Source organism: Chiloscyllium punctatum, chromosome 36 (assembly GCF_047496795.1).
Source record: "Chiloscyllium punctatum isolate Juve2018m chromosome 36, sChiPun1.3, whole genome shotgun sequence".
Taxonomy (NCBI): Eukaryota; Metazoa; Chordata; class Chondrichthyes; order Orectolobiformes; family Hemiscylliidae; genus Chiloscyllium; species Chiloscyllium punctatum.
In genome coordinates this window covers 30681306-30705710 of record NC_092774.1, presented here as the reverse complement: position 1 = coordinate 30705710, position 24405 = coordinate 30681306, and the positions used below count along the sequence as shown (strand labels likewise).

Sequence of the window (24405 nt, the reverse complement as noted above, 5' to 3'; positions counted from 1 at the left end):
CAGCGACTCTTTCTAAAAGATGAAAGACTTTACAATCCAGGTTTCTTCAATGTATCATTTCAGTGGCATGACTCTGTAATGTTTTGCTGTAAACTCAGTGTCTTATGATCTTATACTCCACAACCACCTGATGAAGGAGCAGCGCTCCGAAAGCTAGTGCTTCCAAATAAACCTGTTGGACTGGCGTCATGTGATTTTTATCTTTGCCCAGGTTAGGGTGGATTGGCCCTGCTAAATTACCCATAGTGCTCAGGGTTTTGCAGGTGTGGGAGAATTGTTAGAAGCGATTTGATTCCACCTTCGCGTGACTGTGTGAACTTTGGCATGTTCTCCCTCTTCTGTCAGCATGGGTTACCTCTGGGTGCTCCGGTTTCCTCCCACAGTCAAAGGATCTGCAGTTTCAGATGGATCGGCTGTGCTAAAGTGTCCAGGGATGTGCAGGTTAGAGTGGGTTAGCCATGGGGAACTGCAGGACTGTAGGGTAAGTGGATGAGTCTGGGTGGGATGCCGTGTGGAAGGTCGGTGTGCCAATCGGATATCCTAAATTAATCTAGGCCCATTTGCCAGCTCTTGGCCCATATCCCTCCAAACCTTCCTGTTCATATACCAATCCAGATGCCTTTTGAATATTGTAATTGTACCAGCCTCCACCACTTCCTCTCGGAGCTCATTCAATCCACGCAGCACCCGCTGCGTGAAATAGTTGCCCTTTAGGTCCCTTTTAATCCTTTCCCCCCTCACCCTAATATAAATCAATTGCTGCTTTTCCTGAACAGGCTCAGTGGCTGGCACTGCTGCCTTATAGCGCTAGGGACCCGGGTTTGATCTCAGTCTCTAGTAACTGTCTGAGTGGAGTTTGCACCTTCTCTGCGTGGGATTCCTTTGGATGCTCCGGTTTCTTCCCACAATCCAAAGATGTGCAGGTTTGGAGAGGGCACTTCTTGAGGGGAATTAACTTTCACACTTCTTTTCTACTCCTTAGGTCCCTTTTAAATCTTTCCCCTCTCACCTTCAACCTATGCCCTCCAGTTTGGGAGTCCCCTATCCTGAGGAAAAGATGAGTAGTCAAATAAAATGCAAAAGGAATAAAATGTCGAGTCGCAGGATATATATAAAATGTCGCTCCAGCCTTTCTTGTCTCCAATTGTCATTTGGGCACAAAACCTGTGAGTAACACCAGCAACTTCACAGAGCGTCTTGCGCATGCTCCTCGGTGACAACACACACTGCGCATGTTCGCCGGTGTCAGCAAAACCTGTGCGTGCTCCTGGTTGTCGGTGAAAACTGCGCGTGATCTCCTTTTGTTGGGCCAATAGGAAGCCCTGGAGGACCGGAAGGAGCGTGTAATCAGAGACGTCTCTATTGTCTCTGTCTCTCTCACAATCTCAATTTATGGAGGGGACAGATTCTGGAAAAGTTGGGCCAAGTCTGTGTCTCAGTTGGCAAACTCATGGAAAATGCAGTACCACGATGTGAAGTGATAGCATTCCCTGTTGGGGGGTAAACAGCAGAAAGGAGATGCATTGTTTAAATGGTGATATATTGGGATGTGGAGAAAGTGAGGACTGCAAATGTTGGAGATCAGAGTCAAAAAGTGTGGTGCTCGAAAAGCACAGCAGATGAGGCAGCATCCGAGGAGCCGGAGAGTCCGCGTTACAGGTGCGAGCCCTTCATCAGGAATGTGTATAAAGGGGCCTCAGCGTCCTTCCATACCAGTCAATGCCAGTTGTCATATGTGCAGCAAGCAATGAGCAAAGCAGGTGTTATATAAGCAAGAGGAATTGAGTCCAGAAGTGGGGATGTCTTCCTGCAGTTATGGGATCATTGAATATATTCAAGGCTGAGTTCATCTGATTTTGGACCAACAAAGAATTGAATGTTTATGGGGAAGGCAAGAAAATGGTTTTCAGACCATTGCAGACCAGTTACTGAGTCAAACAGCACAGAAACAGTCTCTTCAGTCCAACTACTCCATGCTATGTTCTCAAATTAATCTAATCCCACCTGCCAGTGTTTGGCCTATATCCCTCTGTCACAAAGCTGGTCCTTTTACTAAAAGCTGGTCCTTCTTCTCAAGGTTGCTGTGTCCTTGGTTTTTTTTCAGAGGGGTGGTAAAAAGACCCGGGCTCTGAGCGACTGGTTTAGTACAGAGATGAAAAACGGTATTGGGAGGCATTTTTGGTTCTATGTGAACAGATGAGACTTGAGGCCAAAGCTTTTATGTTTTAGAAGTGACCTGGACAATGAAAGGGGAGTGGTCAGTCCTGAAAGCTGAAGTCTCGTTTGGGTGAGTTAAGCAGTGGTCTATGTGGAGAAAAGCTGCTAACACTGTCTCCTTCTGCCCTTCTAACTTCAACTGTAAGTCTCTGTTTCAGTTTTACTTTGTTTAAGGGGTTTTTTTTTGGTACTGTTGTGTACCAGCATTGCGAAGAGTATTAAGAGTTTCTCCACAGCTTGTACTGTACTTAATAAAGTTTGGTTGTTCACAGAAGTTGGCGTATTGCAGTGTAAGAAGCTCAAGCAAAAGAACTGAACAAAGGAACCTAAGGGATGAGTCTTTCATGCAGAAAGTGGCGTGTTTAAGGAAAGAGCTGTCAGAGGAAGTGGTGGGTGCTGGTACAATTATGACATTAAAAGGCATCTGGATGGGTATACGATTAGGAAGGGTTTAGACGCTGTGGGCCAAATACTGGCAAATCGGCCGAGATGAGGTTAGGTTATCTAGTTGGCACAGATGAATTAGACTAAAGGGTCTGTTTCTGTGCCTAATATCTCTATCACTCTGGCTTGCCACTAACATTTGCCACATCTATATGTACAGTTTCTCTCTGGTGTCAGTGTCAATGCCTTGATATCTCACTCTTAATCGGACTGGCAGTGATGACTTTTGTAATCTTTTCTTACAGACTATCTGAAGACAGAAGTTTCAAAGTCAGCAGATAAAGGGCTTATGTCCAAAATGTTGATTCTCCTGCTTCTCTGATGCTGCTTGCCGTGCTGCGCTTTTCCAGCGATGCAGTTTTTGGCTCTGACTCTCCAGCGTCTCCAGTCCTCCCTTTCACATCAGTGTCTGACAGTTACTCAGTCCATCAAGACCGCAACAATTTTCAACTATGATTCTGTGAGAAGGAGCAAAGCTTTCTTTTTGGTTCCTGTTTGAGTACGGGGGCACTGGTTGAAAGACCCAATTGTTGCAGCGCACTGAGTGTGGAGCCTGAAACAACTCTACTGCCTGGAAAGAAGAATTCATGGCGGGGTTGTACACGTGTGTGTGCAGCTGAAGCTTCGGCCATGGAGAAACCCGAGGAAACACAACCTGTTGAGAAACCATGGAAGTGTGGCGACTGTGGGAAGGGCTTCCGTGTCCCATCTGTCCTGGCGGCTCATCAGTGCAATCACACTGGGAAGAGGCCGTTCTCCAGCCCCAAGCGGGCAAAGGGCTTTACCTGCTCTTGTGTCCTGCTGGCCCACCAGCATATACACACTGGTGAGAGGACGTCTTACTGTTCCATGTGCGGGAAAGGGTTCACTTGGGTGGACAACCTCCAGACCCACCAGCAATTCCACACAGGGGAGAGGCTCTTCAGTTGCCACGAGTGCGGGAAAGCCTTCAGCAATTCCTCCGACCTGCTGAAGCACCGGCGGGTCCACACGGGGGAAGAGGCCATTCAGCTGCCCCGAATGCGGGAAGGCCTTCAGCGACTCCTCCAACCTGTTGAGGCACCGGCGGGTCCACACGGGGGAGAGGCCCTTCAGCTGCCCAGAGTGTGGGAAGGCCTTCAGCAATTCCTCCAACCTGCTGGCCCATCAGCAGGTCCACACGGGGGAGAGGCCCTTCAGCTGCCCAGAGTGTGGGAAGACCTTCAGTAAATCCTCCAACCTGCTGGCCCATCAGCGGGTCCACACGGGGGAGAGGCCCTTCAGCTGCCCAGAGTGCGGGAAGGCCTTCAGCAATTCCTCTGACCTGTTGTCCCACCGGCGGGTCCACACCAGGGAAAGGCCATTCAGCTGCCCCGAGTGTGGGAAGGGGTTCACCCGCTCCTCCAAACTGCTGGCCCACCAATGGGTCCACACCGGTGAGAAGCCGTTTGCCTGCCCCGACTGCGGGCGGAGGTTCACATTGTCCTGCAACTTGCAGAGGCACCAGCGGGGGCACCAGTGCATCCAACAATCAGATTCCACCAGTGACGCAGCAGTGGGTCACCCACAGGGCTGAACCTCCTGCCCATTCTGACAGTGGGTGTAGTGGTTTTTTTTTTGTTTTGTGCTGGACTCACCATCTCCCCCCCCCCCCGCAAGCCCACCTATGTGGCTCAGGGGTGGCATGGTGACGCAGTGGTTAGTACCACTGCCTCACGATGCTGACCTGGGTTCAAATCCACACTCGGGATGACAGTCTGTGTGTAGCTTTCACGATGCCCCCCCCCACATCTGTATGGGTTACCTCTGAGTGCTCCGGTTTCCTTCCCCAGTCTAAAGGTGTGCAGGTTAGTTTGGATTGGCCCATCTAAATTGTCCCATAGTGTTCAGGGATGTGTAGGTGTGGTGCATTAGTTGGGGTAAATGTAGAGGAATAGGGATAAGGGAATGGGTCTGGCTGGGTTACTCTGCGAGGGCCAGTGTGAACTTTTTGGGCCAAAGGAACTGTTTCCATCCTGTAGGGAATCTAATCTTAAAAAAAGATTTCCTTCAAGCGATACTGATAAAATATGCCAAGTTGGACAAAGTATCCCATCAAGTTTGAGACAAACCCAGGGTTGAAGAAGTTGGAAGTCACATGACACCATGTTACAGTGCAACAAGTTTATTTGAAATCACAAGCTTTAGGAGCATTGCTCTTTCATGAGTGCTGCTCCTTCATCACTTCATCTGGTGCCGTGTGACTTCTGACCTTGTCCACCCCAATTCAACACCAGCACCTCTGCATCAGAGTTGACGAATGAGATTGGATTTTATTCGGCCTGATTTAGTGAGATGTTAATTTGGAAACTCAAAACTGTCGGACCGACAAAGAGATGCGAATCATAGAGTCCCACAGCAGGAGACAGGCCCTTCGGCCCAACATGGTCCACGCCGAACAAACTGTCCATCAACACTAAGCCCATTTCCCTGCACTTGGCCCATTTCCTTCCATACCTTTCCTATCCACGTATTTGTCCAAATGCCTTTTAAATGTTGTTAATGTACCCACCTCAACCACTTCCGCTGGCATCTTATTCCATATGTCTACCACCGTCTGCATAAATAAAGTTGCCCCTCACATTCCCTTTTATTCTTTTTCCTCGAACCTTAAACTGATGCCCTCTAGCCCTCACATCCCCAACCCTGGGGTAAAAGTCTGAGTGCATTCACCCTCTCACGATCTCTTCACTTCTCTAAGGGCCTCTCTCAGTCTCTAATGCTCTAAATAAAAATATCTTAGCTTGTCCAACCTCTCCCTTTTACACAGACCCTTGAGATCTGGCAACATCCTTGTATTTGTCTTCAGCACTCTTCCAAGTTTAATAACATTGTTGTTATAGACACTGCCCTGTCTACATATTTTGTTGGAGAAAGAGGACCAAATATTATCCAAATTGGATAATCTGGCTGATGGGACAGGAAACCTTTCTTGAGACAAGTCTCCTGGAGAGAACTGGCTGACTGATCTACTGACCCTCACAGTGCCCCACTGCCCTCAGGTATCTGGAGGGAGTCCACACATTTGCCTAAGGTGGTGCTTGAAACCTTTATCATCTTTGGGATGGATCCCCATTCATTCCGTGCTATGGAGTCATGCAGCCTGGAAACAGACCCTTCAGACCAACCAGTCCATGATCCCCAACTAAACTCGTGCCACCCATCTGCTCCTGGCCTGTATCCAGTTTGTTAATAGTTTTGTTCATTTGTTCACTGTGAGAGTTGGATAAATAAATTGCTGATTGTTGATTTTAAAGTGTTGGGGATTTATTCTTATCAATAGAGCAGGTCACACCACTTTTCATGCTAATTTTACAGATTATTGGGCGACACGCTCCTCTGGGTGTTTCTGTTTGAGAAAGGTGGTGCTGTCAGCCTTCGCTTTATAAGAGTATTGACGTGATGTACTGCTGAATGCAATGGAGTCAACATGAATCCCAGCCTCTCACTGTGGTTGTGGGTGAATCGCCTTAATTTGGCTCTGAACTCAGAAACTGCACACAATTAACTGCTGAAACAATGATTTACACTTTATTGTATGTAACAACAAAAATAAAACTCAAGTAACCAAGTTCAACCTCACTCACAACTTGGCTATCTCCCAATTGATGGCTGAATTTAACTGAGTTTCCACCAACAGTTTATGTCTCTGGAAGTGTTCATGGATTCAATGCAGCATTCTTCTTCCAAGTACTGCTGCTACATCATTCTGAGGTTGAATTCTGGTGGAGATTCCTCACTTTCAAATCTGTGATGTGATGTTTCTTTCGATTCTAACACCACCTCCCCACACTTCTGGAGATCTCTGGTCTGTAGCTAACCTTCTTATCCTCGGTTTTGTGGTTTGTTTGACACAGCCTTTCCTGCAAAAAAACCTTTTACGTCAGGGCCTTCCTTCCACAGACAAACTTAATTGTCCTTTTGTCATGAGGTTATTAAACGCTTAGCTCATCTGTCCCAGGAAACAGTTTGTTGTTTTGCGTCCTTCTTCCCAGGGATGGTTAACGAGCAGAAATTAGGCCATTCAGTCTGCCCCACTATTCAATCATTGGTGATACGTTCCTCAACCCAATTCTCCCCATAACCCTTGATACTTAAGAATGATTAAGTCAGCTCCACCATTCAATGAGCTGAATGGCCTAATTTCTGCCTCTGAGGTCTTCTGATGTCGCAGTGTCTCAGTGGCCCTTTTGTTTCTTGGTCCAGAAAGAGTTCCTGCTGACTCACGGAGTTTGGAAAGTTCTGCAGTTTAAAGGACCACACCACATTCCCCTCTGCCTCCTCCTGCGATAGTGGCAATTCCCAAGATCCCTTGGTATCCCTGAAAACAATCGAGGTGTCTGGAAATCTCTGCTGCTACTCTGGAACAGAAGGATTATTGGGAGAAAATTCAGAAATCTGATGTGCAAAGAGACTATGGAGTTCTACTCCAGGATTCTCTCAAGGCAAACTTGCAGGTTGAGTCAGTGGTTAGGAAGGCAAATCCAATGAAGGTATTTATTTTGATCAGACTTGAATATAAAAGCAGGGATGTACTTCTGAGGCTCTAAGTCTCCGGTCAGGCCACAATTGGAGTACTGTATGTAGATTTGGGCCCCATATCTCAGGAAGGATGTACTGGCCCTGGAACGTGTTCAGAGGTGGTTCAAAAGAATGGTTCAGGAATGAAAAATTTAACATAAGAACATTAGAGGACTCTAGGTTTAGACTTCATGAGGTTCAGAAGGATGGGGGGTGGGGTGGGATCTAATTGAAACCTACAGAATAATGAACGGTGTAGATGTTGGGAAGATGTTTCCAGTGGTAGGACAGACTAGAACCTGAGGGCTCAGCTTTCCTGTCAAGGGAAGACCCTTTAGAACAGAGGGGAGAGAAACTTCTTCAGCCAGAGTATGGTGAATCTATGGAATACACTGCCACAGAAAGCTGCGGAGGCCAAGTTACTGAGTATATTTAAGACTGAGATAGCTCGGCTCTTGAGTATCAAGGATTACGGGGAGAATGGGGTTGAGAAACGTATCAGCCATGATTGAATGGCGAAGCAGACTCAATGGGCTGAATGGCTTAATTTCTGCTCCTATGGTCTTATGGTATGCTGATGTGTGGAGGGGTGAGGAGGGGAGGAAAGAGATGGAGAGAAAGACAGTTAAGGTGAAGCTCGATAGAGATGCAGGAAATATAAGAATTGTATGAGAAATGGCAGAACACATAGGAGCACTGGCATACAGAGGGGTCTGGGCATATAGATCCGTGGAAGTGGTAATGCAGGTGGGCACGGTGGTCAAGAAGGCACACAGCACGCTTCCTTGAGTGTAAGAGTTACATTACAGCTGTTTATTCTGGCCACATTCGGAATATAGTGTGCAGTTCTGGTCACTGTGCTACTGGACGGATGTGGGTGCTCTGGCTGAGGATACAGACAAGGTTCACCAGGACATTGCCTCGTCTGGAGGGCTCTCGTTATGAGCAGAGGAGGCATAAACCTGGATTGTTTTCTTTGGAAAATCAGAGGCTGAAAAGAGACCTCGACAAAATGATGAGAGACACAGATTGGCTGGACAGGGGTGGCAGGGTAGCTCAGCGGTTCGCACTGACACCTCATAGTGCCAGTGACCTGCGTTCCATTTTAGTGTCAGGCAACTAGCTGTGTGGAGTTGGCACATTATCCCTGCACCCCCCACCTCCCGTGTCTGCGTAGGCTTCCTCTGGCTGCTCCGGCTTCCTCCTACAATCCAAACATGTATCAGTTAGGGTGGATTAGCGATGCTAAATTACCCATGGTGTCCAGGGAGAGGCAGGTTAAGTTGGATTGTCTGTGTGTAAATTGCCCCATTGTTCAGGGATGTGTAAGTTCGGTGCATTAGTCAGGAGTAAATGTAGATAATAGGGGTAAGGGAACGGGTCTCCATGCGTTAATCTTTAGAGGGCCGGTGTTGACTTGTTGGGATGAATGGTCTGTTTCCACGCTGGAGGGATTCTGTGATAGTCAGAGGCGTTTTTTTTCCTCTCCAAAGTGGAAAGGTCAACTAAAAGAGGGCACAGGTTCAAAGTGAGCAGGGGACTGTTTGGGGGAAGAGGTGGTGGGGGTGGGGAATCACACAGAAGGGTGGTGGGGGTTCCTGGAACGCACTGCCAGTGCAGGTAGTGGAAGCAGGCACCTTAACAATGTTTAAGGTGTATCTTGATAGACACATGAACGGGAGGTGAACAGAGGAACAGAAACCACACATGGGCAATAAATAGCAGGTCTAAGTAAGGATTAAGAATTATCACAGGCTTGAGGGTGTGTGTGTGCCGAAACCAAGTGAGACAGGCCTGAGACTGTGCTGTATTGTATTGATACAGCTTTCCCCCACTATTTGAAAGTCGAGTGTTCCTTTCATAAGCCGAAATGGCCTAAATCGAAGAAGCAATTACCATGAGTTAATTTGTATTATGCCTTTCTTTGTAAAAACGACAATCCTCTTCAGATTTCTTTCGGTTTGTGGGAGCAGGTATTAATGTAGGTCTTTTGTAAAAGTGAAGTAGTGGAAAGCGAACTTTGGAAAAGTGAGGGATACCTTTATGCTGATGGAGGGGAGATGGGGGGCAATGAAGAGGGGTGGATGGAGGCTCAGGTGGAGAATAAACACAGAGACCAATTGAGCAGCTTGGCCTGGTTCTGTGCTGGAGACTCAATGGGATAGAGACAAATGTATCTATTTCAGGTATACCTGCAGAATGCTCCATCCAGGATAAAAAATGTCCTTCATCTGCTTCAGCATACAGGGCAGATGAGCAGTTTCTCCCCGGTGTGGACCAAGAGGTGATGCGACTGAGTGAAGCCTTTCCCGTGCTGAATGCAGGTGAATGGCCGCTGCCCGGTGTGCAAATGCTGATGAATATCGCGCAGGCGGGGAAGGAAAACCGTTCCTACATTTTCATGATTTCTCCATGGTGCAGGTGTCCTCATATTTCTCCAGGTTCAACAAGTCAGTTGAAACTCGCTCACTCTTACAGCATGTGTGTGGTGTTACTGGTGAACCCGCTGAAAACTGGAGGACTCTCATTCAGTCTGTAAAGCATGTTCCAGTCACTACTCTGGTGTGTGGGTATGTGAGACTCTGAGTTTCCAGTCACACTGACGTCTAAAACCTAACAAAGCAGGCAGACCTTCTCCCCTTTGTTTTCAAGGCCATCAATATCCAAGTCCTGGTGAATCAATCGACTGTCAGACTTTGATGTGATGTTTGGTCTGAGATTTCTGCCTCCAAATTCTTCTCTTGTAATATTCCTGTGGAAAGAGATTGCAAAGGTCATCGCTGTCAGTCCACAATAGAAAATCAAAACACACAATTCTAGTTTCTGTGGAACATTCTTTCCTCTCTTAATACCCAAGATCTTTGTGCTGATGTATATGTAAATGTATACAGCAGGGTAATGTGGTGGATTGCATACTCCATGAAGAGGTCACTCAAGTTGCTAAATTGACATCTATCATGCGGTATTGACGTTCTTACTGAAGATATACAATATTCTGCAGTACAATATTATGAGCTCAGAAACAACTGCAAATCAGGCTTTTAGAGCCATAAACATTCCCTCAAATTTGCAGAGTGTGCTCCCTGCTTGGATTCATACTCTCTGCCTCCCGTTGCTGCAAGTGAACAGTGCTTCCCCCATTCTCTCTCCCTCCCAGGAGAAGGAATGGAAAGGGGGAGACATTGCTTCACTCCCAGATTTTGCCCAGAAGAGCCCCCCATTGTCTGAATGCACAAGTTGGACAATGAACTTCTGAAGCTACTGCTGCTCCTGTCTCTCTCTGAATGAAGATTGAGCTTCACCCCAGACTGCGATTCCCTTTCTCTGTCCAAACATATTTGAGCACAGCACATTTTTATTGAAGTAAGGCATCTTTCCTGAATGTTACAATTAAAGGGGTGTATTTCCCCTCATATTCAAAGGGATGGTAAGTCAGAGAAGGACCATGCCTTCTCGGGTGCTCGTTGTTGTGGTTCTGTTCGCCGAGCTGGGAATTTGTGTTGGAGACGTTTCATCCCATGTCTAGGTGATTTCCTCAGTGCTTGGGAGCCTCCAGTGAAGTGCTTCTGTGATCTTTCCTCCGGTATTTGTAGTGGTTTGTCTCTGCCGCTTCCGGTTGTCAGTTCCAACTGTCCACTGCAGTGGCCGGTATATTGTGTCCAGGTCAATGTGTTTGTTGATAGAATCTGTGGATGAGTGCCATGCCAGAGAACAGCCAGGGAATTCCTAGAGGTATGGCCTCTCGGCATTTTTCCAGATTTTTCAACTCTGAATCTGGGACAAGGTGTGTGGTGTGGGGGTGGATGGGAGGGGAAATAAAAATACTGGTGAAATCTATATTGATCCTATGTAGTTAGTGGGTCCCAAGGCAGAAGACGAGGTGTTCTTCCTACAAGCGCCAGGTAGCCAGTGCTTGGAGGGGGAGGCAGCAGAGTACTTGCATGTACTTGACGGATTGTGAGGGGGAGTTAAAGCGTTCAGCCACAAGGCGGTGGGGTTGTTTAGTTTTTGCGTCCCAGAGCTGTTTCTGAAATGTTCTGCAAGTTGGCGCCCAGTCTCCCCAAGGTGGCAGAGACCACATCGAGAGCAATGGACATATAAATTAATCTTATAAACAAATTGTACAAATCTTAGCCTGCCAGAGTTATTTTCTTTAATTAAGTTAAAGAAAATTTTAATTAAATTGGGTGACTACATGAAACGGTTTGTTCGTCAGACTCAAGTCATCATTCTCAAATGAGACAATGCCATTAATATCAGTGAACTGCTTTTTTGTTAGAACCACAAGTTCTTGATTTAGTTTCACAATTTACTGATATTCACATCTGCACATTCAATGTCAAACTGACATCAGAAATGACATGACACCATTATTTTTTTCTTACAATAATCCAACAAACAAATTAATACACATTCAATACCAAGTCTCATTAATATGAAATTAAATTTGACCATAAAATAATGCAAAATTCAAGATGTGAGATAACAAATGGGGGAAGGGCAGAAGGTAAGAAATGCAGCATCGTAGAAGGTGCTCCTCCAGGGAGTGTATTTTACCAACTACAACTGCTAAATATAAACAAACACTCTGACATGATCCTCCGGTTTTAATGTAAACCATAGCCCCATACAGTAGGTACCATTTAAATAAGTTAATAGATACAAGCCTTGAGCAAATCCAGCCTCCAGCCGGACCCCCCGCTTCTTGGAGCTCGGACCTTCCTCCAGCTCCGGGGGGTTGTTGAGCTCCTGGGCTCCGGCCGCCGCCGAAGAAGCCGCGGGCGCCGGCTCTCTCTCCTCCACCGCCGACATTTTTAATTTGTTTTCTCGTTCACCCGGTAACCGTCACCTCCCCCTTCCCGGGCCCCGGAAATTGTTTGAAAAGTTCCGTCTTTATTTTGAAATGTATTTTAAAGGTATTTTCTGAGGTAAACGATGCCTGTCTGCCCCCCTCCCTCCGTCAGAAACCGCCCGCTGAGTCGATGAGAAAACCGCAGCCTCGCGCCGCCATCTTTGTTTTTCTTCTTCATTCCGTCTCCTCCTTCTGTGACGCGCGTCATCCGCGCCCCCTCCAATCAGAACGCACCGTACTCTACCTGACCAATGGCGGCCGGCGTTGCAGTCAAAAAGGAAGCCACAACCCGGAATGTCGCTCTCCGATTCGTCCGCATCGACCGCAGCCTTTGGGATTGGTGGAGAGGTTCGCAGGCCCTTCACTGTCCCCGCCCCTTTACTCCAATGGGCTCGAGGTGTTCAGGAGGAAGGTGTTCTCACTCATTCATTCAACAGGAGATGGACTCAATTTACTGTAATGGGCTGTGGGGGTACAGTGGTCATGTCTCATGTTGAGGAGGAAGGTGTTTCCTCTCATTCAACAGAAGAGGACCTATTTACTACAGAGGGTTTTTTTGGCGATGCAGCTGTAGTCTCCCATAGAGCCCTGAGGCTCAGGTTTAAATCCCACTGCTCCAGTCTGTGTAATAACATACTCAATTTTTTTCAGTCATAAGTCACACAACTATAGTCCAACACGTCTATTTGAAATCGCACGCGTTTGGAGTGTAACCTCTTCATCAGGTGAAGACATGGAAAACAAAACGGGCAGGAAAGAGAATTCAGATAAATGACCAGCCATGGATGGTGATGAAAGACAGAGCATCTCAACAGTCAATTACCTATTCCCATTCCTATTTCTGATCTTCTTCATACATGACAAGTTGCATATTTTCCAATCATTAATTTTATTTCCATGGTTTAAAAATGAATATTTAAGAACGGTCAGTTTATTTTTTCTCACTTGAGCACATTGTGACCCACAACTATTTAGATACCACTGTTAATATCATCGCCACTCTCATGAGATATCAGAGGAACAATTCATAAACAAAATTTGACACTGAGTCACTCGAGTAGACACTTGAACAGAGAAAGCGCCCGACAGATATTGGGAACCTAAAGGTTATTGAAATGAAATATTAAGAGCAGGCGATCACCCCCAATAAGGGAACTCACCTGACTGACCTAATTATAATCACCACAGTATCCAGTGCTACTCTTCACCGAAAACGGATTACTTTCCTTTTCAGTTTCTTTTGAATGCCATAATTGAATCTGACTCCAACACTCTCTCTCGCAGACCATTCCAAAGGTCGAAGATTTTCAATCATTAATGAAACATGTTCTGGATCTCTCCCAAAACACAATTCATATGGATCTTGCTTCAAATCATTTGCAGTAAATTCTTCACATGGACAGATTTGCAGCTTAGAGCATTTGTTTAAATTTTATATCATATTGAGGTGGCACAGTGCTTGGCATTGCTACCTCACAGCACTAGGGACCCAGGTTCAATTCCAGCCTCAGGTGAGTGTCTGTGTGGAGTTTGCATGTTCTCCCTCTCTGCATGGGTTTCCTTCCACAGTCCAAAGAGGTGCAGGTTAGGTGGATTGACCATGCAAAATTGCTCTGTGATGTGTCGGTTATGTGGATTAGTCATACTAAATGCAGGAGAATGGGGTGATCCTGGGTGGGATAGTCCTTGGTGTGTCAGTGCAGGCTCAATGGGACAAATGGCCTCTTTCTGCACTGTCGAGATTTTATATATATCTGTCTGATTTCTTGCACATGCTACTTTCTCAAAGGGACATTTTCCTGTCATGTTCAGTACTGCAGTCTCTATATTTTCATACATACCTCGAAATTAGGTTTGAATGAAATCCCCCCATTTCACTGTATTTTAGGTACCATTCCCCCCCCCCCCTTCCATTCCTTATTCGTTTTTCCATTACCTGTGTTATGATCCCCTCCTCTTTATATATATTATTGTAGACAGGCTAAATCTAGTTACCATGTCCCTAAAATATGAGATGAAAAATGATCGCATACTTTTGAGTCCATTACTACAGCTTGTTAAGGTCTCTTGCCAAAGAGAACTCTCAATCCTGCATCCTTCGGTACGATTATATTAGGATATCTGGTCAGCATGGATGAGTTGGATTAAATGGTTTGTTTCTGTCCTGTGCATCTCTATGACGATGACTATCGAAAAAGGGCCAGGAGCAGGCTGGTGGGACTAGTTTAGTTGGGGCTCATGTACTGAACGGTCTGTTTCCAGGCTGTATGACTACACAGCCTCAAATGAATGGGGATCAATCCCAAAGAGATATTAAAGGTCTCGAGCACCACCTTAGGCACATGTGTGGACCCCTTCCAGATAACTGAGAGCAGTGGGGCACTGTGAAGTTCAGTACATCAGTTGGCCAGCAAGTTCTCTCCGGGAGACTTGTCTCGAGAAAGGAAGCGGTTTCCTGTCCCATCAACTGGACTGTGGATTAGTTTGGAGCAGGTCCGATATCTCTGACAACATCAGTGGACAGAGTCGAAAGTGTGGTGCTGGAAAAACACAGCAGGTCAGGCAGCATCCAAGGAGGAGGAGAATTGACGTTTAGGGCATAAACCCTTCATCATCAATGAGGCTTGTGGGCCGGGAGGGCTGAGAGATAAATGGAAGGGGGGGGTGGTGTTGGGGAGAAGGTTGCTGAGAATGCGATAAGCAGATGAAGATGATTGGTTGGAAAGGAGGGTGGGACGGATAGATGGGAAAGGTGATAGACAGGTCAGGAGGGCGAGTGGAGGCTTGGGGCTGTGATAAGGTGAGGGGGGAAGAGGAGGAGGATACATGAGGAAACTTTTGAATTCCACATTGATCCCATGTGGTTGCAGGGTCCCAAGGTGGAATAAGAGGTGTTCTTCCTCCAGGCGTCAGGTGGTAAGGGTTTGGCGATGGAGACAGCCCAGGACCTCAATGATCTTGATGGAATGGGAGGGGGAGTTGAAGTGTTCAGCCACAGGGCGGTGGGGTTTGTGGGTGTCCCAGAGTGGTTCTCTGAAACAATCCACAAGTTGGCATCCTGTCTCTCCGACGGAGAGAAGACCACATTGGATGGAATGGATACAGTGGATGACACTGGTGGAGGTCGCGGTAAATTTCTGTCAGATGTGGAAGGATCCTTTGGGCCCTTGGATGGAGGTGAGAGGAGTGGTATGGACACATGTTTTACACTTCCTGTGGTGGCGGGGAAGGGGCCAGGAGTGGGGTGTGGGCTGGTTGTGGGCGCATGGACCTGACGAGGGAGTCGCAAAGGAAATGGCCTCTCTGGAATGCTGGTAGGGGTGGTGGGGTCCATTCCTGTCGCATTTGTATCCTGGAACATTAAGCTGCCAGTCCTGCCCATCCCTGAGCCACGTTTCTGTAATTGCTATGATATCATATCCCATCTTCCTAATCATGCCCTGAGTTCAACTGCCTTCCCTGTTAGTCCTCTTGCAATGAAGTAAATGCAGTTTAATTTGTTAGTCCTTCCTTGCTCTCTGCTTTGTCTCTTCCTGATCTGACTGTTTGACTCACTCCCTTTCCCAACTGTACCAGTCTCAGATTGATCTCTTTCCTCACTATTTCCCTGGGTACCTCCCCACGCACCCACCTTGCTAGTTTAATTCCTCCCGAGCAGCTCTTGCAAATTTCCCAGCCAGTATATTAGCACTCTTCCAATACTCAGGTGCAATCTATCCTTCTTGTACAGGTCATATCTACCCCAGAAGAAATTCCAATGATCCAAAAATGTGAACCCTTCTCCCATGCACCAACTCCTTAGCCATGCATTCATCTGATCTATCCTCTCTATTCCAACTCTCACTAGCTCGTAGTACTGGCAGTAATCCAGATTTTCCAAGATTCGAGGACCTTTTTTTTTACAAACAATTCGTGCCTGACTTTCCACACTTTCCCTTCAGAACCGCATCCTTTTCCCTTCCTATGTCAGTGGTTCCAATGTGTACAATGACCTCCAACCGGTCCCTCTCCCTTTTGAGAACATTCTGCACCCTCTCGGAGACATCCTTGATCCTGGCACCAGGGAGGCGACACACCATTCTGATTTTTCGCTGCTAACCACAGAAGCGTCAGTTTGTACCTCTGACTAGAGAGCCCCTTATCACAATTGATCACTTGGAACCCGACGTACCCCTCATTGCATGAGAGCATGTCTCGAGACCAGAAACTTGGCTGTTCGTGCTACATTCCCCGAGAGACCATCACCCCCTACATTTTCCAAAACAGCAGACTTGTTTGAAATGGGGACAGCCACAGAAGACTCCTGCACTACCTGCCTACCTTTCCTGGAGTTAACCCATCTCTCTGATTATAGCTGCGGCTTTTCTCCCTGCCTATCATTACCAAACCATCATACCCCCAGGTCTTGTAAATTCCTCATTACCTCGAACTGTCGCTGCAACTTATCCACGCGATCCAATAGGATTTGCAAGCAAACACATTTACTGCAGACATAATCACCAGTAACATGGATACTCTCCCTAATCTCCCACATCTGACAGGAAGAGCATATCACTCTCATAAAGGCCACCTTTGCTCCTTCACAATCAACAGACCCAGAAAATAGCACCGTCTTTTTGCTCTAAAAAAGTGCTCTGGGCTAACACAGTACTTGTGGTTTATATTTTTAATATTTAATCAAGAGACAGATGTCAGTAAAACATATAATCAAGAAAGAATCCACTCCATTCACGACTGCAGACACAGCTAAGTTACACGTTAAAGACTATACACTTCTCTGTTCCTGTTCTGTGAGCTCCCCCACACAGGTTCCTCCATGGTCAGCTGTGAATTTTGCTGTTCATTAACCTTTCCCAGATGCACTGCAATGTCCAGTAACTGTGCAGATTCATTGCAATGTAAATTTCTTTTTCTCTCTCCCTCATTTTGGACTCCTATCCATGCCCCTTATAAACCTCTATAAGGTCATCTCTCAGCCTCCTACGCTCCAGGGAAAACAGCCGCAGTCTTTTCAGCCTCGCCCTATAACTCAAACCCTCCAACTCTGGCAACAGCCTTGTAAATCATTTCCAAACTCTTTTAAAGTTTCACAACATCTTTCTAACATAGGAGACCAGAACTGAATGCAGTATTCCAAAAGTGGCCTAACTAATGTCATGTACAGCCATAACATAACTCCCAACTCCTGTACTCAATGCTCTGATCAATAAAGGCAAGCGCCACCAAACGCTTTCTTCACTACCGTGTCTACCTGTGACTGCACTTTCACAGAACTACAAATCTGCACTCCATGGTCTCTTGATGCAGGAATACTCTCCATGGCCTTACCATTAAGTGTGTAAATCCTGCCTCGATGTGCCTTTCCAAGATGCAACACCTCACATTTATCTAAATGAAACTTTATCTGCCACTCCTCGACCCATCAGCCCATCCATTCAATTCTAATTTAGATTGAACTTTCTTTCCTCTCTTATTTCCTAGATGCTGAACATCTCCATCCCCACTTTCTCCCTCCATTCTCACTTTGCTGAACCTAATCCATGCTGTACCTCATCCTGAAGGGTCTGGTTTACGCTGATTTACAGCCCACGCTAGGGGGATCTAATTGAATCATACAGAATACTGATTCGCCTGGACAGGGTGGATGCTGGGGAGATGTTTCCATTGGTAGGAGAGACTGGGTCCGAAGGGCACAGCCTTAGAGTAAAGGGAAGACCTTTTAGAACGCAGATAAAGGGGAAACCTTTGTAGCCAGAGAGTGCGAAACCTATGGAATTCATTGCCACAGAGACTGTGTTGGGCAAGTCACTGAGTATATTCAAGACAGAGATAAATAGGTTCTTGTGTATCAAGGATATTGAGGGTTGCGGGGAGAAAGCAAGAGAATGGGGTTGAGAAACTTGTCAGCCATGATTGAATGGTGGAGCAGACCTGATTGGCTGAATGGCCTAATTTCTGCTCCTTGGTCTTATGGTCTCTTGTTGTCCTGGACATAGTGAGAGAGAACTGGGAGCAGGAGTAGGCCATTTGGTCTTTCAAGCCTGCACCAACATTGAACTGGATATGAATATACCTACATCTTGGTGGATAGGCTGGGACCTTTTTCACTGGAGCATAGGAGGTTGAGAGGTGATCTTATCAAGCTTTATAAAGTCATGAGGGGTATAGATGAGGTGAATGATGGGTCTCCTTTCCTTAGAGTGGGGGCTTCAAGGTTAGGGAGCAAATTTTGAAGGTGAGTGGAGAAAGATTTTAAAAAGACAGGAGGGACACCTTTGTTTTCCCATAGAGAATGGTCCGTATGTGGAATGAATGTCCAGAGGAAGCGGGGATGCAGGTACAGTTACAACGTTGAAAAGACATTTGGATAAGGACATGAATGGGAAAGGTTTGGAGGTGTTATGGACTACGCCAGACCACTCAAAACATTCTTAAGCAGGCAGCGCAGACCATAACTTTGCTATTTGTTTCAGTAAGTGCACAGTGAAAATTACCCAAAGTTAGCTAGGTTGACTACCAGGATTTAAAACAGATAAATGTATTCACAAGAATACCGAATGAAACACAAAGAACAGAATATAGAATACTCACAGAACTCAGTCGATCTAAACTAGACTTAATTATGTTGTTCCTTTCTCCACACAGTCCACTGCTGAACTCACTCAAACAAGGCCTCAGCTTTCACAACAGATCACTTGTCTTTCATTATGCTGGTCACTTCGAAAACATAAAAGCTTGGGCCTAAAGTCTCATCTGTTGACATGTAAACAAAAAAGCCAACCGATACCCTTTTCATTTCTGTAAAAAAACCATCCATTTTGGAGTCTGGGGCCGTTTTACCACCACTCTGAAAAAAAACCAAGGACACGGTATCCTTGAGAAGAAGGACCAGCTTTTAGAAAAAGGACCAGCTTCATGACAGAGGGATATGGGCCAAACACTGGCAGATGGGATTAGTTTAGTTTGCGAACATTGCATGGACTAGTTGGACTGAAGGTTCTATTTCTGTGCTGTATGATTCTGTAATGGTCTCAAAACCATTTTCTTGCCTTCCCCATAACCATCCACTTCTTTGTTGTTCAAAAGTCAGATGACCACCCCACCCCAATTGCAGGAAGTCAACCCCATTTTTGAACTCAATTCCTATTGCCTTGCTGACTGCTTGCTGCACCTGTCTGACAATTGGTGCAGAAGGACGCTGAGGACCCTTTGTACATCCACACATCACTCCTGATGAAGGGCTCGTGCCCAAAACATCGACTCTCCTGCTCCTCGGATGCTGCCTGACCTGCTATGCTTTTCAAGCACCACACTTGACTCTGATCTCCAGCATCTGCAGTCCTCACTTTCTCCACATACCAATATATTATCATTTAAACCATGCACCTCCTTTCTACTTTTTTTTAAAGCAATAGGCTTTAACTTTACATTGTGGTACTGCATTTGTTGTGCGTTTGCCAATTGAGACACAGACGTGGACCAACTTTTCCAAAGTCTGTCCCCTCCCTGGATTCACTCCCTTTCTTTTTCGTGCAAGTCAGCAACTGAATCCCAGAACGAAAAAGAAATGAAAAAGTGGGTGAGAAAAGACAGTGCCGTACCCACAGATGTTGGAGAGAGTTGCAGTCTGGGGTGAAGCTCAATCTTCATTCAAAGAGAGAGACAACCGCATCTTGAGAAACTCACGACCCAACTTCCGCATTCAGACAAAGAGGCGGCTCTGAATGGCAGGAGGACCAGGCTCCTTCCGGTCCTCCGGGTCTCACCATTGGTCCTTCAGAAGGAAGTCAAGAGCCGTTTACGCGGACAGCGACGAGCATGCTCAGTGCTTTTGCTGACACCGCAGTACATGCGCAGTTGTTGCTGACACCGCAGTACATGCGCAGTTGTCGCGGACACCGAGAAGCATGCGCAGTACGCTCTGTGGGGGTGCTGGCGTTACTGACAGATTTTAAGTGTCCAAATGTCAAAAGGAGAAAAAAAAGCTGCAGCCACAATTTTATTTTTCCCTGTGGCTCGACATTTTATTCCTTTTGAATTTCGTCCGGCTTTGTATGTCTACCCCAGGGTAGAGGAAGTCCAAAACTAGACGGCATAGGTTTAGGGTGAGAGGGGAAAGATTTAAAACGGTCCTAAGGGGTAACTTTCATGTAGAGTGTGGTGTGTGTATGGAATGAGCTGCCCAGAGGAAGTGGTGGAGGCTGGTACAATTACAACATTTGAAAGGCATCAGGGTCAGGATGGGTATCTGAATAGGAAGGTGTGAGAGAGATATGGGCGAAATGCTGTCAAATGGGTCACTGGATCAATTTAGGAGATCTGGAGGGGATGGGCGAGTTGGACTGAAGGATCTGTTTCTGTGCTGTATGACTCTATGCGTCTATTTTAATGCAAATTTCAGAAACATGACTGCAGCTTTTTAAAAAATAAATTAATATGCTTTTAGATGTTAACAATGTTTCTGAATATATCATTTTAGCTGTTCTTAATTTTAAAGATCAGCCATTTCTTGCGCACCCCTGTCTTCCAGGTAGAGTCATCACTATCGATTCTCTCTCTTTCCTGAGAAAGTGATACTGCAATCAAAGAGGGAATGAGAAAGTATGGAATGATAGAAGGGAGGGAGAATGGACAGGGGAGTGGGGGTAGAGAGAGAGAGAGAGAAAATGACAAGGGACAAAGGGTGGGGTGCAGAAAATGAGGGGAAGAGAGAGAAGAAGACTGAGCACAGAGTGGGTACAGACTGTGAGGAGAGAGAGTGGACGAGGACCAAAAGTTTGGGAGACTGACAGTACAAATCCCACCTTCGTCAGGACTGGTGTCAGTGTCTCATGGATTGGAACGCACTCCACCCACAGCAGACCTGAGGCAATTGTTTCTCAATAGATGCTTGGCTAATGCAGTAGAATCATATAATCCCGCAAGGCCATTTGGCCCATAAAGTTCAGACTGACCTTCCAAACAGTATCCCATCCAGACCCACCCATTTTTCCTGCAGTTCCCCATGGTTAACCAACCCTCAGTTGCACATATGTGGACACTTTAGCACGGCCGATCCACCCTGAACTGCACCCAGAGTTAACTCACGCAGACAGAAGGGTGAGAACGTGTTAAAGTCCACACAGACAGCTGCTCAAGAGTGGGACTGAACCCAGGTCCTTGACATTGTGAGTCAGTGGTACAAACCACTGAGCCACCGTGCCGCCCAGAGCTTTGATGTTCTCCTTTGTCCTAGTAGTTTCTAACTTCTCATGTGCCCTCAGCAGAGGCTCTCTCCTCCTGACATTGTTGGACCACATCCACTGCAACCTTCTCCAGCCCTGAGCACATCGGTTCCTAAATCCTGGCACCAAACAGACACCAATGCCATCTGTGCTCCTGCTGACAACTGCAGAGAACGGAGACCATCCCTGTTACTGTTCTGTCCCTTACCACCACCTCCCCCTCCCCAATGTTGTTTTTACTCCCACTGCCCAACCAGTTAGCTCCTACCACCTGCAGCCCTCTCTCAGATCACCTTTACCTGCCAGACCTGCATTTACACCCTCCTGACCCTGTCCACTGATGTAAACAAAAGGCTCTCTCCAGAAGGGAATGACCGTCTCCCAGAATAAAGTGTCTGGTTAACTTTCCCACTTTACCCTCAACATGTCTGCAGCCTGGCTTCCAGCTCCATCTCTCTGAACGAATGTCCTCCAGGATGTGTTTGCCCTTGGTCACAGCATCCAGAGCCTCCCACCTTCTGCAAATTGAAAGACAGGCCCCACCCTGCCCTCTCCAATGTGTGTTGTATAACTGATAGCCAAGTACGGAACCCATGAGGATGGCCTCAACAGGGACCTTGGTTTCATGTCACACTACAAGTGACCCCACTCACACAGACTTGTACCCCATTACTCCCATACGTTACCAAGCATGGTCGAATGCAAACACATGCTCTTATGCACAAAAACACATGCTCTCATGCATGCACACACATCAGGTTATGGGGTGAAATTGTAATTGCAGAATTTTATTTGCAGGTACATTATATTTTGCTCAAAAAGCACACAATCTTCAGGCAGTCAATCCATGTGTCATGTTATAAATCCCTACTTTGGAAACAGAACCAATCTGACTCAAGGTTGGGTTGCAGACAGACTCTAACATGAGTGAATCACAGGGTTTTCTTTCCCCAGAAAATGATTTCATCATTAGATTCTAAACTCCAGATTTCTGACTGAATTCCAATTCCGCCATCTGCTGTGGTGGGATTTAAACCCAGGAGTCCCGAGGAGTCCCCAGAACTGGGTTGATAGTCCAGTCGATAATGGCACTCGGCCCTTGTTCCTTCAATCACCCTGTGATGGCACATGAACTCACTGGTGCCTCCGCAGGTGGGAGGAGGGGTTGATGCCCTTCCCGCACTGAGAGCAGGTGAGCATGCTGTGCCTGGTGTGGACCCGCTAGTGCGTCTGCAGGCTGGAAGAATTGAATCCCTTCCTGTGCCTGGAGCAGGTGATTAGCCATTCCCTATTGTGGACTCGCTGGTGAACTTCTAAAATCTCAAAACATATAGTCAAGAAAGAACCCACTCTATTCACTGCTGCAGACTTACGGGAAGGTTACACGTTAAAAACTCTGCAGTAATCTGTTCCTGTGCTGTGAGCTCTCCTGCACATGTTCCTCCAAGATCAGCTGTGAATTTTGGTGTTTGTTAATTTTTCCAAGATGTCCAGAGATACATGATTTCAAACAGCAAAGGCAGGAACTATGCAGATTCACTGCTGTATCCATTAGTAGTATACGTTTCTTTCTCTCTCTCTCTCTCTCTCTCTCTCTCCCTTACAGACCATGTGCTTGCTGCCTTTGGCTGTCTTTCTCCATTTTGAAATTGCTGTTGTCTTGATTTTTTTACTCTAAAGTTCCAAAACAATGCATCAGCATATAAAACATTAATTGCTGCTCCTGGAATTCAAGGAAATCGCCTCCAACACTGAAAACACCTCAACAAAGGAGCAGCTCTTACAGCCACAAATTTTCCGGTCCTCCATCTTGGATTAGTTCTTCGTGAACCTTCCCATCTCCCAGGTTACAGTTATTCAAATAATTTGCTTTTCTATTTTTGCTAGAAAAGTGGATAACCTCATGTTTATCCACACTAACTGCATCTGACAAACATTTGCCCACTCACTCAGACTGTCCAAATAACATTGTATCCTCCTCACAGCTCACCCTTCCACCCAGCTTCGTGTCATCTGCAATTTGTGACATATTCCAATTAGTTCCCTCATCTAAATCATTGACACATACTGTGAATACCTGGGGTCCTAGTCCCAATCCCTTCAGTTATAAAACATCGATCTGTCTGACCATACAAAATAGCAGATGTTCGCTTGATATTCACAACTGACGAAGACCTGATAAGCAATTATGAACCACTGAATTACTAAATCACAGAAGCAGGCCATTCAGCCCATCGTGTCCATGCAGCTCTCTAAATGAGCTTTCTGACGTTGTGCCATTTTCCTGACGTTTCCTTGGAAACCGGTACAATGCTTGTCATCAAATAATTTTCCAATGCTCTTAACTGATTCTGCTTCAACAACTGCTCCATGCGATGTCTTCCAGATCTATTTACTCACTGTGTGAAATTTCTTTCTCACATTACATTTTCTTCCTTGTAATGGAGTTGAAATCTGCAATCTTATTCTCAATGCTGTTACCATGGTGAACAGTTTTTCACTGTCTTTTCTGGGTATGATTTTTCTCATAATTTTCAAAACTTATTTTGAATCTGACTTCAGAGATCAGTCCATGAGGCGAAGCCTCATCAACAACACAGAAACAACCGAGCATCTGAAGGCCCCTCAGTCATCACTGTGAGCCCCATAGCAACCATTGTTACCAGGGCGGCCATGCATTCCAAACCTGGTCTCTCAACATCACTAGTATTGTCCCACAGTTTGAGAAACTGTGATTCTCGCTACGACTATAAAAATGAAATTTTTTTAAAAGCGGTTGTTGCTGAGAAGTTTAATCCTTTCTGTCCAGTAGGAAGTCAATGATGTGTTTGAATTTGAATGACTCAGTGATTCCCTTCCCACATGTGGAGCAAGTGGATCACCGCTCCCTGTGTGCCTGTGGGGATTACATTCCAGGTCAAACCGGGAATTGGATCTCTTCCTACAGCCTGAACATACCTCTGGTCACACTCCAGGGGGACTGTGGCTTGTGTGGCACAGGTCAGATCATTGGCTAGCTTAGTCCTGCTCCTCGGATGCTGCTGGCCTGCTGTGCCTTTCCAACACCACTCTAATCTAGATTCTGGTTTCCAGCATCTGCAGTCCTTGTTTTTACACAGTACATAAAGA

General features: G+C 46.2%; 2 long non-coding RNA genes across 2 annotated transcripts; one reads left to right on the top strand and one right to left on the bottom strand.

The window, feature by feature from the left end:
* Positions 1-1348: 1348 nt before the first annotated feature.
* Positions 1349-6426, top strand: LOC140460959 (uncharacterized). Its single transcript, XR_011954422.1, has 3 exons — positions 1349-1659; positions 2907-3487; positions 5998-6426. It is a non-coding gene; the product is annotated as an uncharacterized lncRNA (long non-coding RNA).
* Positions 6189-12288, bottom strand: LOC140460951 (uncharacterized). Its single transcript, XR_011954412.1, has 2 exons — positions 11868-12288; positions 6189-9952 (listed from the first exon to the last, which is right to left on the bottom strand). It is a non-coding gene; the product is annotated as an uncharacterized lncRNA (long non-coding RNA).
* Positions 12289-24405: the final 12117 nt, after the last annotated feature.